Raw genomic sequence first — 13,543 nt, 5'->3', positions numbered from 1 at the left:
ACCACAATGTAGTGACATGCTGAATGTATCAAGAGAAAAATCCAATCCAAATAGAATTTTTTTTTGAGACAGTCTCTGGTGCCCAGGCTGGAGTGCAGTGGTACAATCTCAGTTCACTGCGACCTCTGCCTCCCAGGTTTAAACGATTCTCATGCCTCAAGTAGCTGGAATTACAGGTACACACCACCATGCCTAATTTTTATTTTATTTATCTATCTATCTATCTATCTATTTATTTATTTATTGTGATGGAGTTTCACTCTTGTCTGGAGTGCAATGGCGCAATCTCGGCTCACCACAACCTTGGCCTCCCAGGTTTAAGCGATCCTTCTGCCTCAGTCTCCCGAGTAGCTGGGATTACAGGCATGTGCCATCATGCCTGGCTAGCCTGGCTAATTTTTTTTTTTATTATTTTCAGTAGAGATGAGGGTTTCGCCATGTTGCCTAGGCTAGTCTGGAACTCCCTGGCCTCAAGTGCTCCACCTTGGCCTCCCAAAGTGCTGGGATTAAGTAAGCCACTGCACCTGGCCGGAATCCAAATAGAATTCTATAAATGCCTTTCAGATGATGAATCTGTTCATGACATCATCTGCTTGTGGATTGCTATCTGTATTTGGCAATACCTACCTGCAGGAAAAACTATTTTTACCAAATGTTGTTACAGATTAGAAGGAACAGATAAACATTTGTCGTAGGATGATAGGGAACACTAACTTTGTTCCTTTTTTTTCTTTGATAGTCTCACTCTTGTCACCCAGGTAGAAATGCAGTGGTGTGATCTCCGCTCACTGCCACCTCTGCCTCCTGAGTTCAAGTGATTCTCATGCCATAGACTCCCCAGTAGCTGGGAATACAGGCATGCGCCACTATGCCTGGCAATTTTTTTGATTTTTAGTAGAAACTGGTTTTTGCCATTTGATCAGGCTGGTCTCAAACTCCTGCCCTCAAGTGATCTGCCCTCCTCTGCCTCCCAAAGTGCTGGGATTACAGGCATGAACCACTGTACCCCCCAACTTTGAACCCCAATTAAGCAAAAGGAATTCCATTATTCTCTTTAATAGACCTGTATTTTAAACATTATTCTCAATTATTATACTTCTAATTTCAACAATAAAAACGTGTTTTCCTGGGATCTGCAGTGGCTGAGGCCAATTGTCCTGGCGCATGAGGAAGTGAGGTCAGGCATTCGAGGCCAGTCTGAAAAACGCATAAACCTCTCATCCATTAAAAATAAAATAAAGGGTCAGAGCCACGCTCGCGCCGAAGGTCTGCTGAGTGACTGTGGCCGCTCCACCATGGACGCTGAGCCATGGCAGAAGAGGAGCTGGAGGCGCTGAGGAGACAGAGGCTGGCCAAGCTGCAGGCCAAGCACGGGGATCCTGGCAATGCAGCCCAACAGGAAGCAAAGCACAGGGAAGCAGAAATGAGAGACTGTATCTTAGCCCAAGTACTAGATCAGTCAGCCTGGGCCAGGTTAAGTAACTTGGCACTTGTAAAGCCTGAAAAAACTAAAGCAGTAGAGAATTACCTTATACAGATGGCAAGATATGGACACATAAGTGAGAAGGTATCAGAACAAGGTTTAATAGAAATCCTTGAAAAAGTAAGCCAGCAAACAGAAAAGACAACAGTGAAATTCAACAGAAGAAAGGTAATAGACTCTGATGAAGATGACGATTATTGAACTAGAAGTGCTCACAGACTAGAACTTAACAGACCAATTCTAGGACAGAAGTTAAGATCTGATTATTTACTTTGTTTATTGTCTAAAGGCCTTAAAAAAATAAACTTGTTATGCAAAATAAAAAATAATGTTTTAAAAAATGTATTTTCTCTCATTATGGAAATACCTACATAATATACTAATTTTTATCTGTTGTCCTACAACACCTGAAATATTTACTATTTGGCCCTTTACAAAAAACATTTGCCAACCCCTGCTCTAGAAAGTGCAAATCAGGCCAGGCATGGTGACTCACGCCTATAATCCCAGCACTTTAGGAGGCCAAGGCAGGTGGATCATCTGAGGTCAGGAGTTTGAGACCAGCCTGGTCAACATAGTGAAACCCCGTCTCTGCTAAAAATACAAAAAGCAGCTGTGCGTGGTGGCGGGGGCCTGTAGTCCCAGCTACTGGGGAGCCTGAGGCAGGGGAATTGCTTGAACCCAGAAGGTGGAGGTTGCAGTGAGCCAAGATCACACCACAGCACTGCAACCTGGGTGACAGAGAAAAACTCAGTCTCAAAAAAATAAAATCAACCTATAGTGACAGAAAGCAGATCAGTGGTTTCTTTGGGATGAGGGGTCAGAGAGGGGCAGGTGGGAGAGATTACAGTCACAAGGAGACTTCCGGGTGATGCTTACATTCACTGTCATGATTGTGGGTAAGGAATTCACAAGTATAGATCCCGAGTCACTTAATTGGAGAGAAGGTTGGTTCTCCCTGAGACAGGAACTATTATGCCTTGTTTACTAGAGTAATTGTGCATCAGGGAGAAGAAAATACCCAGATCTTTTGAGGACACCTAGATATTGGTTCTGAATTAATGCCAATTTTTGAGGATCCAAAATGCCACTGTGGCTCATCACTAAAAGTAGGGGTTTATTTATTTTTATTATTATTGTTGTTGTTATTAAAGATGGGGTTTCACCATGATGGCCAGGCTGGTCTTGAACTCCTGACCTCAGGTGATCCACCCACCTCAGCCTCCCAAAGTGCTAGGATTACAGGTGTTATCCACCGCACCCGGCCTTATTTTTATTTTTTGAGACAGAGTCTTGCTCTGTCTCCAGGCACCAGGCTGGAGTGCAGTGGCATGCTCACTGCAACCTCCGCCTCCCAGGTTCAAGCAGTTCGCCTGCCTCAGCCTCCTGAGTAGCTGAGACTACAGGCATGCACCACCACACCCAGTTAATTTTTGTATTTTTTTTAGTAGAGATGGGGTTTCATCATGTTGGCCAGGATGGCCTCAATCTCTTGACCTCGTGATCTGCCTGCCTCAGCCTCCCAAAGTGCTGGGATTACAGGCATGAGCCACCGTGCCTGGCCAAAAGTAGGGGTTTGTTTAAACATGGTCAGGGTGGGCACGGTGGCTCACGCCTGTAATCCCAGCACTTTGGAAGGCTGAGGCAGGTGGATGACTTGAGGTCAAGAGTTTGAGATGCACCTGGTCAACACGGTGAAAACCCATCTCTACTAAAAATTCAAAAAATTAGCTGGACATGTTGGTGGGTGCCTGTAATCCCTGCTACTCAGGAGGCTGAGGCAAGAGAATCACTTGAACCCAGGAGGCAAAGGCTGCAGTGAGTTGAGATCATGTCATTGCACTCCAGCATGGGTGACAAGAGCAAAACTTCCTCTCAAAAAAAAAAAAAAAGATGGTCAGGTGCTAGATGGAGGGTTAGCTCAGGCTCACAGAGGGCTCAGTTGATCCATGGTCCCCCTGTGGTTATTTCCAAATTCCTGAGCGTGTAATTGGAATAGCCATCTATGGCAACTGACAAATTCCCACACTGGCTCTCCCACCCATGGAGTGAGAGAATCATGGTGGAAAGGGCTAAGGGAAAGTCCTTGGAACTTCCACTTCCTGTAAAGACAGTTAACAAGAAACAACAGCACAACCCTGGAGAATTGCAGAGAGTAGTGCCACCCTCAAAGACTTTGAATGGGTCCAAGCGCAGTGGCTCATGCCTGTAATCTCAGCACTTTGGGAGACTGAGGTGGGTGGATCACTAGGTCAGTTCAAGACCAGCCTGGCCAACATGGTGAGACTGTCTCTACCAAAAAAAATACAAAAATTAGCTGGGTGTGGTGGCATGTGCCTGTAATCCTAGCTACTGGGGAGGCTGAAGCAGGAGAATTGCTTGAACCCAGGAGGCGGAAGTTGCAGTGAGCCAAGATTGCGCAACCGTACTCCAGCCTGGGCAACAAAGCAAGACTCCACCTGGAAAAAAAATTAGCTGGGTGTGGTGGTGGGCACCTGTAATCCCAGCTACTCTGGATGCTGAGGCAGGAGAATCATTTGAACCCGGGAGGCAAAGGCTGCAGTGAGCTGGGATTGCACCACTGCACTCCTGCCTGGGCCAAAGAGTGAAACTCTGTCTCAAAAAAAAAAAAAAAGAAAAAGAAAGACGTGAATGAGCAAGTTTGGCATGTGCTGGTTGGATGGATCTTAGAGAATGACTGTGGACTATGGGAAACTCAGACGGTGACTGCAGTTGTAGCTGCTGCCTTACATGTGGTATCTTTAGGCAGCAGAGGAAATCAACAACATGACCCCTAGTGTGGTGCGATGACTTATTAAAGACTCAGTGAAGGCCGGATGTGGTGGCTCACGCCTGTAATCCCAATGCTTTGGGAGGCCACATCACTTGAGGTCAGGAGTTTGAGACCAGCCTGACCAACATGTAAAACCCCAATTCCACTAAAAATACAAAAAACTGGGCATTGTGACACATGCCTGTAATCCCAGCTACTCTGGAGGCTAAGTCAGGAGAATTGCTTGAATCTGGGAGGCAAAGGTCGCAGTGAGCCAAGATCGCACCACTGCCCTCCAACCTGGGTGACAGAGCAAGTATCCGTCTTAAAAAAAAAAAAAAAAAAAAACTCAGTTAAGCCATCACTTGAGAGATCACACCGAGAAAGAATGGTTTAGGGTTATTTGTTTTGTTTTCTTTTGTTTTGTTTGAGACAGCATTTCGTTCTTGTCACCCAGGCTAGAATGCAACAATGGCACAATCTCAGCTCACTACAACTTCTGCCTCCCGAGTTCAAGCAATTCTCCTGCCTCAGCCTCCTGAGTAGCTGGGATTACAGGTGTGCACTACCATATCTGGCTAATTTTTTGGGTTTTTAGTAGAGATGGGGTTTCACCATGCTGGGCAGGCTGGTCTCAAACTTCTGACCTCATCACTTGCCCGCCTTGGCCTCCCAAAGTGCTGGGATTACAGATGTGAGCCACCGTGTCTGGCCTTTTTTTTGAGATGGAGTCTCAATCTGTGGCCCAGGCTGGCGTGCAATGGCGCATCATCGGCTCATTGCACCCTCCACCTTCTGGGTTCAAGCAATTGTCCAGCCTCAGCCTCCTGAGTAGCTGGGACTATAGGCATGTGCCACTACACCTGGCTACTTTTTGTATTTCTTTTTATTTTGGGGAGTGGGTGTCACCGTGTTGCCCAGGCTATTCTTAAACTCCTGCCTTCATACCATCCTCCCACCTCAGCTTCCCGAAGTGTGGGGATTACAGGTGTGAACCACTGCGCCCAGCCTCACTATTCTTCCAAATAACCCACTTGTGGATTTTTTGTCTCCCATCTTGGCATTGAGCTCTGCTGACTTGGAAGCCTTGGTCCTCAAGGGAGGAATTCTTCCATCAGGAACAAAACAATGATTCCATTAAATTGGAAATTGAGACTGCCACCTGGTCATCTTGGACTTTTTAGGCCACTGAACCAACTGCAGAAAATGGGGTTACTCTACTGGCTGGAGTGATTGATCCTTATGACCCAGAGGAAACTGGGTTGCGGCCATGCCATGGGGGTGAGAATGGTGTGTCTGAATAATAAATGTTACTGGGAAACTGTAGGAACTAAAAGAAGGCAGGACAATGCAGATCCTTCAGGAATGACACTTTGCCTCATTCCACCGGGTAAAAAGCCCAATTATCGGATCCCAAGGATTTTGGATACTTGGAGAAGAAACCATAGTTACCAGTTACGGGCTTATTTACAGAAATGAGGATTGTGGAAGTTTGTCATATTTCCTTTTTCCTTCTTCTTTTTTTTTTTTTTTTGAGACGTAGTCTCCCTCTGTCACCCAGGCTGGAGTGTAGTGGCTCAATCTCAGCTCACTGCAATCTCAACCTCCTGGATTCAAGCAATTATCCTGCCTCAGACTGCCAAGTAGCTGGGATTACAGGCATGCACAACCACACTTGGCTAATTTTTATATTTTTTAGTAGAGATGGAGTTTCACCATGTTGGCCAGACTGGTCTCAAACTCCTGACCTCAAGTGATCTGCCTGCCTTGGCCTCCCAAAGTCCTGGGATTACAGGCATGAGCCGCCATGCCTGGCCCCTTTTTGCTTAATGCATTCATTTCTTCATTTGTACATACTAACCATCTTTCTTTTTAGTCCATGAGGTATTTTACTTCTTTTTTTTTTTTTCTGTTTTGTTTTTGTTTTTTTGGAGATTGAGTTTTGCTCTTGTTGCCCAGGTTGGAGTACAAAGGTGTGATCTCAGCTCACTGCAACCTCTGCCTCCCAGGTTTGAGCAATTTTCCCACCTCAGCCTCACAAGTAGCTGGGATTATAGATAGGCGTGTGCCACCATGCCCAGCTAATTTTGTATTTTTAGTAAAGACGGGGTTTCTCCATGTTGGTCAGGCTGGTCTCGAACTCCTGACTTTGGGTGATCTGCCCTCCTCGGCCTCCCAAAGTGCTGGGATTACAGGCGTGAGCCACCATTCTGCCCTAGGTGTTTTACCTGTAAATATACATTACATCTCTAGAAAAAGAGTCCCGGGATTTTCCTTCCTGTGTGTTTTGTCTTGCTTGTTCACGGTCCATGATGCCAGCTGAGGTTGTCAGTGCAATGAAACCAAACTGGCAGGACGGAAGCAGATTATTTTGCTATTTTTCTAGATCTTTGCACGTCAAATCTGGGTTGCTCACTCCACACTTGTTTAGCCTGCCTGTGAGGTTTACACCAATTTTGCCAGCTCTGTGACCATCAGTGATTTCAAATTTGCCAGTGTGACAATGCTTCATCATCACAGTTAGAAACGGAAGATGACTTTGGAGAAAGGCAGAATAAGAACCTGGCATTTGCCTCTCTTTTCGGCATTGTTGTTTGAGAGCATCAGCCAGGCCAGTCATACGCGCCACACTGGTGGCATGGCAGGATGGCAGAAAGAGCTTTCTTTTTCTCTTTCCTTGTTTTTATGTTTTATTCAAGCTGTTGGTGGTTAGTTCCACAACTTGTTTAGGTAGCAAAATATTCAAGACTGTGACTTAATTTGAGGAGTAATTAAAATAGCCGGCGATTGATGCAGAGTCTCATTTTTGGGAAAGGGTGAGAAATTTGCTTGAATGAAGGATAGCTATCTCTTTTTTTTAGTTGTTTTTTTTTTTTTTTTTATTTTTGTGGGAATGTAGTAGATGTATGTGTATATATATACATATATATATTTTTTTTCTTTTTTAAATTTTATTTATTTATTTTTTTGAGACAGAGTTTCGCTCTCGTTACCCAGGCTGGAGTGCAATGGCGCGATCTTGGCTCACCACAACCTCTGCCTCCCAGGTTCAAGCAATTCTCCTGCCTCAGCCTCCCGAGTAGCTGGGACTACAGGTGCATGCCACCACGCCCAGCTAATTTTTGTGTTTTTAGTAGAGACAGGGTTTCACCATGTCGACCAGGATGGTCTCGATCTCTTGACCTTGTGATCCACCCGCCTCGGCCTCCCAAAGTGCTGGGATTATAGGCGTGAGCCACCACACCTGGCCGATGTATATATTTAACATGAGATATTCTGATACAAACACACAATGCATAGTAACCATATCAGGGTAAATGGGGTATCTGGTACCTCCAGCATTTATCCTTTGTATTACAAAATAATCTAATTAAACTCTTTTAGCTTTCTTTTTTTTTTTTTGAGAAGGAGTCTCATTTTGTCACCCAGGCTGGAGTGCAGTGGTGCGATCCTGGAATCCTGGCTCACGGCAACCTCTGCCTTCCAGGTTTAAGCAATTCTGGCTCAGCCTCCTGAGCAGCTGGGATTACAGGCACCCACCACCACACCTGGCTAATATATATATATTAGCTACACCCAGCTAATTTTGTATTTTTAGTAGACATGGGGGTTTCTCCATGTTGGTGGGCTGGTCTCGAACTCCTGACCTCAGCTGATCTGCCTGCCTCGGTCTCCCAAAGTGCTGGGATTACAGACGTGAGCCACCACAGCCATCTCTTTTAGTCATTTTTAAATGTACAATAAATTATTGTTGACTGTAGTCACCCTGTTGTGAATTTTTTATTTTTTATTTTTGAGACAGAGTTTCCATCCTGTTGCCCAGGCTGGAGTGCAATGGGCGATCTCAGCTCACTGCAACCTCTGCCTCCCAGGTTTAAGCAATTCTCCTGCCTCAGCCTCCCAAGTAGCTGGGATTACAGGTGCCTGCCACCATGCCCAGCTAATTTTTGTATTTTTAGTAGAGACGGGGTTTCACCTTGTTGGCCAGGCTGGTCAGACCTCAAGTCATCCGCCCATCTCCCAAAGTGCTGGGATTACAGGCATGAGCCACCCTGCCCGGTCTTGTATGGTTGTTTTTTTCTTAGAAAGAGGGTTTTGCTATGTTGCCCAGGCTGGCATGCAGTAAGCTCACTGTAGCCTCAACTTCCTGGGTTCAAGCGATCTTCTGACCTTAACTTCCCAAAGTGCTGGGATTATAAGCATGAGCCATTGCAGCCAGCCCCCATTCAACTGTTGATGGACACTTAAGTTCCTTGCAAATCTTAGCTATTGTGAATAGCACTGCAATAAACATGACAGTACGGATACTTTGATGCACTGATTTCCTTTTTTTTTTTGAGACAGAGTATCGCTCTTTCACCCAGGCTGGAATGTAGTGGTGGCACAATCTTGGCTCATGGTAACCTCTGCCTCCAGGGTTAAGAGATTCTCCCACCCCAGCCTCCCAAGTAGCTGGAATTACAGGTGTGCGCCACCATGCCTGGCTAATTTTTGTGTTTTTAGTAGAGACAGTGTTTTTGCCTTGTTGGCCAGGCCGGTTTCCAACTCCTGGCCTCAAGGGATCTGCCTGCCTAGGCCTCCCAAAGTGCTGGGATTACAGGTGTGAGCCACCACGCCCAGCCTAGGGTGGTCATTTCTAAAGGTTTTGAATACAGAGGTATGGGAAGAGCTTTCTCCTTGAAATAAGCGTAAGAGTTTCAAGGGAGATGAACCTGCTCCAGGGATTTCATGACACTGACTCCCATTTCTTGCTTCCTCAATGGTCAGTGGACTGGCATTTGAGTTTAGAACCCCTCATCTTATTTATTTATTTATTTATTATGAGACAGTGTCTGACTCAGTTGCCCAGGCTAGAGTGCAGTAACATGATCACTGCTCACTGCTGCCTTGACTTCCCGGGCTCCAGCAATCCTTCCACTTCAGCCTCCTAAGTAGCTGAGACCACAAAGATGCGCCACTACGCCTGGCTAATTTTTGTATTTTTGATAGAGATGGAGTTTCAATATGTTGGCCAGGCTGGTCTCAAACTTCTAACCCCAAATGATCCACCTGCCTTGGCCACCCAAAGTGCTAGGATTACAGGCATAAGCCACTGTGCCTGAACAATTTTTACTATTTTAATGTTTTATTTCCAAAAGCTTTGAACTTTTTACTATTTATGTGCAAATTTCTTATTTTGAAAACAATTTTAAATTTACAGAGATGTTAAAAGGCTAGCGCTTTCAGCGAAGGCTAGAATTTCAGGGTAACATTTACCAGATTCACCAGTTGTTAATATTTTGCCACGTTTGCATTTTCTCTTTCTCTCTCTGTGTGTGTGTGTGTGTGTGTATATATATATATATATATATATATAATATATATATATATATATATATATATATATATATATATAATATATATATATATATATATATTTTTTTTTTTTTTTTTTTTTGAGACGGAGTTTCACTCTTGTTACCCAGGCTGGAGTGCAATGGCACGATCTTGGCTCACCGCAACCTCCGCCTCTTGGGTTCAGGCAATTCTCCTGCCTCAGCCTCCTGAGTAGCTGGGATTACAGGCACGTGCCACCGTGCCCAGCTACTTTTTTGTATTTTTTTAGTAGAGACAGGGTTTCACCATGTTGACCAGGATGGTCTTGATCTCTTGACCTCGTGATCCACCCGCCTCGGCCTCCCAAAGTGCTGGGATTACAGGCGTGAGCCACCGTGCCCGGCCATGTTTTTATATATATTTATAGTATACTTTTTTGGAAACTTTTTTTTTTGAGATGGAGTTTCCCTGTCGCTCAGGCTGGAGTACAGTGGTGCCATCTCAGCTCACTGCAACCTCCGCCTCCCAGGTTCAAGAGATTCTCTTGCCTCAGCCTCCCAAGAAGCAGGGATTACAAGGGAGTGACACCATGCCCAGCTAATTTTTTTTGTATTTTTAGTAGAGAGGGGGTTTCACCATGTTGGCCAGGCTGGTCTCGAGCTCCTGACCTCAAGTGATCTGCCTGCCTAAGCCTCCCAAAGTGCTGGGATTACAGGTTTGAGGCACTGCGCCCAACCTTCTGGAATAGTTTGAGAGTAGGTTACATCTATCATACTCCCTTGCCCCATCATACTTCTGAGTCTTTTTTTTTTTTTTTTTGAGACGGAGTTTCTCTCTTGTTACCCAGGCTGGAGTGCAATGGTGCGATCTCGGCTCACCGCAACCTCCGCCTCCTGGGTTCAGGCAATTCTCCTGCCTCAGCCTCCCAAGTAGCTGGGGTTACAGGTACGCGCCACCATGCCCAGCTAATTTTTGTATTTTTAGTAGAGACGGGGTTTCACCATGTTGAACAGGATGGTCTCGATCTCTTGACCTTGTGATCCACCCATCTCGGCCTCCCAAAGTGCTGGGATTACAGGTGTGAGCCACCGCGCCCGGCCAGCCCCATCTTACTTCTTTGTATATTTACTAAGAATACACCCTGAGCCGAGCTTGGGTGCTCATGCCTATAATCCCAGCACTTGTGGAGGCCAAGGCAGGTAGATCACTTGAGGTCAGGAGTTTGAAACCAGCCTGTTTAATTCAGTGAAAGCCCATCTCTGCTAAAAATACAAAAGTTAGCTGGGCACGGTGGCATACGCTTGTAGTCCCAGCTACTTGGGAGGCTGAGGCAGGAAAATTACTTGAACCCAGGAGGCGGAGGTTGTGGTGAGCCAAGATTGTGCCACTGCACTCCAGCCTGGACAACAGAGCAAGACTCCATCTCAAAAAAAAAAAAAAAAAAAAAAGGCAAACCTCAAAAGATTAAATTCTGTGCTACCTTTTGTATAAGGAAGAAGGGGAAATATGAAAACATAAATGTATCTGCAGGTCTTTGCAAAGAAAAACAAAATATAAACCAAAAACTAATTTTATATTTTTAGTACAGACAGGGTTTTATTATGTTGGTCAGGCTGGTCTCGAACTCCTGACCTCGTGATCTGCCTGCCTCAGCCTCCCAAAGTACTGAGATTACAGGCATGAGCCACCGCGCCCAGTGAAGTTTGCTTTCTTTACATAACGTTGTATCTTGGAAATCACTCCATACCTAATCATAGTGATATAATTTTTAAACTGCACACAGTAAGACAACATTCCAGAAGTTACCCAATGACTTAATGAGGGGGAGTGCCACCCACTGAGCTAGGTATGAGGGACAGAGAAACGCCTTTATGACCTTGAACTCCAAAAGAAAGGTAAGACAAATAGAAACCAAAACAACACACTGCTCTGAGGGCCCAGAGGAGGGATTCAGTAACAGAGGAGGTTCCAAAGAACTGATACTTGGACTTGAATAATGAGAAAGTAGGGAATTGTAGGAGAGTTCTATGTGAACAGTGCTTGTATGAGGGCGTTACAGTAGGTAGCTAGTCAGAATGAGCAGGATAGGAGTGCTGCCCCAACCCCACCATCAGGAATGTCAGGCAATCATCAGGTGATAGTCAGGGGTTGTTAAACTGTATCTCTAAAATAGTAATTGGTTGCAGCCAGCACCAGGGAAAGGCAGTCTACCAATAAGATGGAAAACACTTGAAACTGGTGATCAGCAGCTTCTCGATAAGATCTCAGAAGTTGGACAAGTGAGCTCAAGTATGTGCACCAAGAGGCAAAATGGTGGAGTTTAATGGTATATGCCCTTCCTCCAGGAATGCTAGACTGTTAAGGAAAGAACACCTCATGCACACAACTTCAGTAAACACACTGTGCATGTGGTCCCTCCAAGCGTTGGCAGGCCACTGTGCATGTGGACAGCCCACACCAAGGGAGGAATCGGGGAAGAAGAGATGCAAACCCCTGGAAGCATGCCAACATGTGAAACCCCCAAGTCAAAGGTCAAACCAGGAACTTGAATCTCTCGTCATTCGCTTGGCCCTCTTCCAAGTGATCTCTATTTCCCTTCCATTCCTGCTCTAAAACTTTTTAATAAATGTTCACTCCTGCTCTAAAACTTGCCTCTGTCTCTCTCTCTGGCTTATGGCCCTTGGTAGAATTCTTTCTTCTGAGGAGGCAAGAATTGAGGTTGCTGCAGACAACATGTGAATTAGCTGCCCCTAGCCAGGGCAAGGCAAGCTGTGGAGAAGGGAGTTTCATAGGGCTAAAACTTAGAATTTGAGTGTGGAGCAGGATGGGGTAGATGGATGGAGGTTAGAGTGCTCAGTGCTCACAATGAGGGTAGAGAGATGGCATGGCACCAGGTGGTCCAGGTAATGCCAGCAAAGAGGTGGACTGTGTTAGGGAACCCAGGAGACATGAAGGCCTTTAAAACAGCATTTGGACCCACTCACCTTACAATATTTCATTGAGTGCCTGCAGTGTGCTAGGTACTGCAGAGCAAGAATTAAGTCAAGATCGCAATCCTTAGGGAGCTGACACTAGCAGGAAGACAGAATTAAAGGAGCTGTTAGACTACAGTGGAATAAATTGCTGGACGAGCACACAGAAGGAGTAACTAGCACATGTGAGGGCAGGAGTGAGGAAGGGCGAAAGACTATTACCCAAACAGTAAGGGAGTCTTTTTTTTTTTTTTTTTTTTGAGACCGAGTCTTGCTCTGTTGCCCAGGCTGGAGTGCAATGGTGCGAACTCGGCTCACTGCAGCCTCCACCTCCCCAGTTCAGGCAATTCTCCTGCCTTGGTGTCCCAAGTAGCTGGGATTACAGGTATGCGCCACCACGCCAGGCTAATTTTGTATTTTTAGTAGAGATGGGGTTCCTCCATGTTGGTCAGGCTGGTCTTGAATTCCCAACCTCAGGTGATCTGCCCGCCTCAGCCTCCTGAAGTACTGAGATTACAGGCATGAGCCACCGTACCTGGCCATGTAAAGCAGTCTTGTAGCTAGGTGTGCACGTGTTTGGTGTGGAGGGGCTAGAAAGAGTTCCAGTGCTGGCTGGGCACGGTGGCTCACACCTGTAATACCTGAACTTTGGGAGGCCTAAGCGGGCAGATCATGAGGAGTTGAGACCAGTCTGACCAACATGGTAGAACCCTGTCACAACTACAAATACAAAAATTAGCTGGGTGTGGTGGCACGTGCACCTGTAATCCCAGCTACTCAGGAGGCAGAGGTTGTAGTTAGCTGAGATTGTGCCACTGTACTCCAGCCTGGGTGACAAAGACTCCATCTCAAAAAAAAAAAAAAAAAGAGTTTCAATGCTAAATGAAGAAAGATTGAGACATTGAGAATTTCACTGAGATTAAGACCACATGGATGTAACAGCTCCACTCCATCCTTCGCATTGAGAGTAAACCTTTAAAAATGTAAATCTGACCTCTT

The 13,543-nt window shown here is 45.6% G+C and overlaps 1 pseudogene; it reads left to right on the top strand.

Annotated features, from left to right (window-relative positions):
- Positions 1-325: 325 nt before the first annotated feature.
- On the top strand, positions 326-1,769 carry LOC100387288 (programmed cell death 5 pseudogene; annotated as a pseudogene).
- Positions 1,770-13,543: the final 11,774 nt, after the last annotated feature.

This window comes from Callithrix jacchus, chromosome 12 (genome assembly GCF_049354715.1).
Source record: "Callithrix jacchus isolate 240 chromosome 12, calJac240_pri, whole genome shotgun sequence".
NCBI classification, from domain to species: Eukaryota; Metazoa; Chordata; class Mammalia; order Primates; family Cebidae; genus Callithrix; species Callithrix jacchus.
This window is presented reverse-complemented; position numbering and strand designations above follow the sequence as displayed.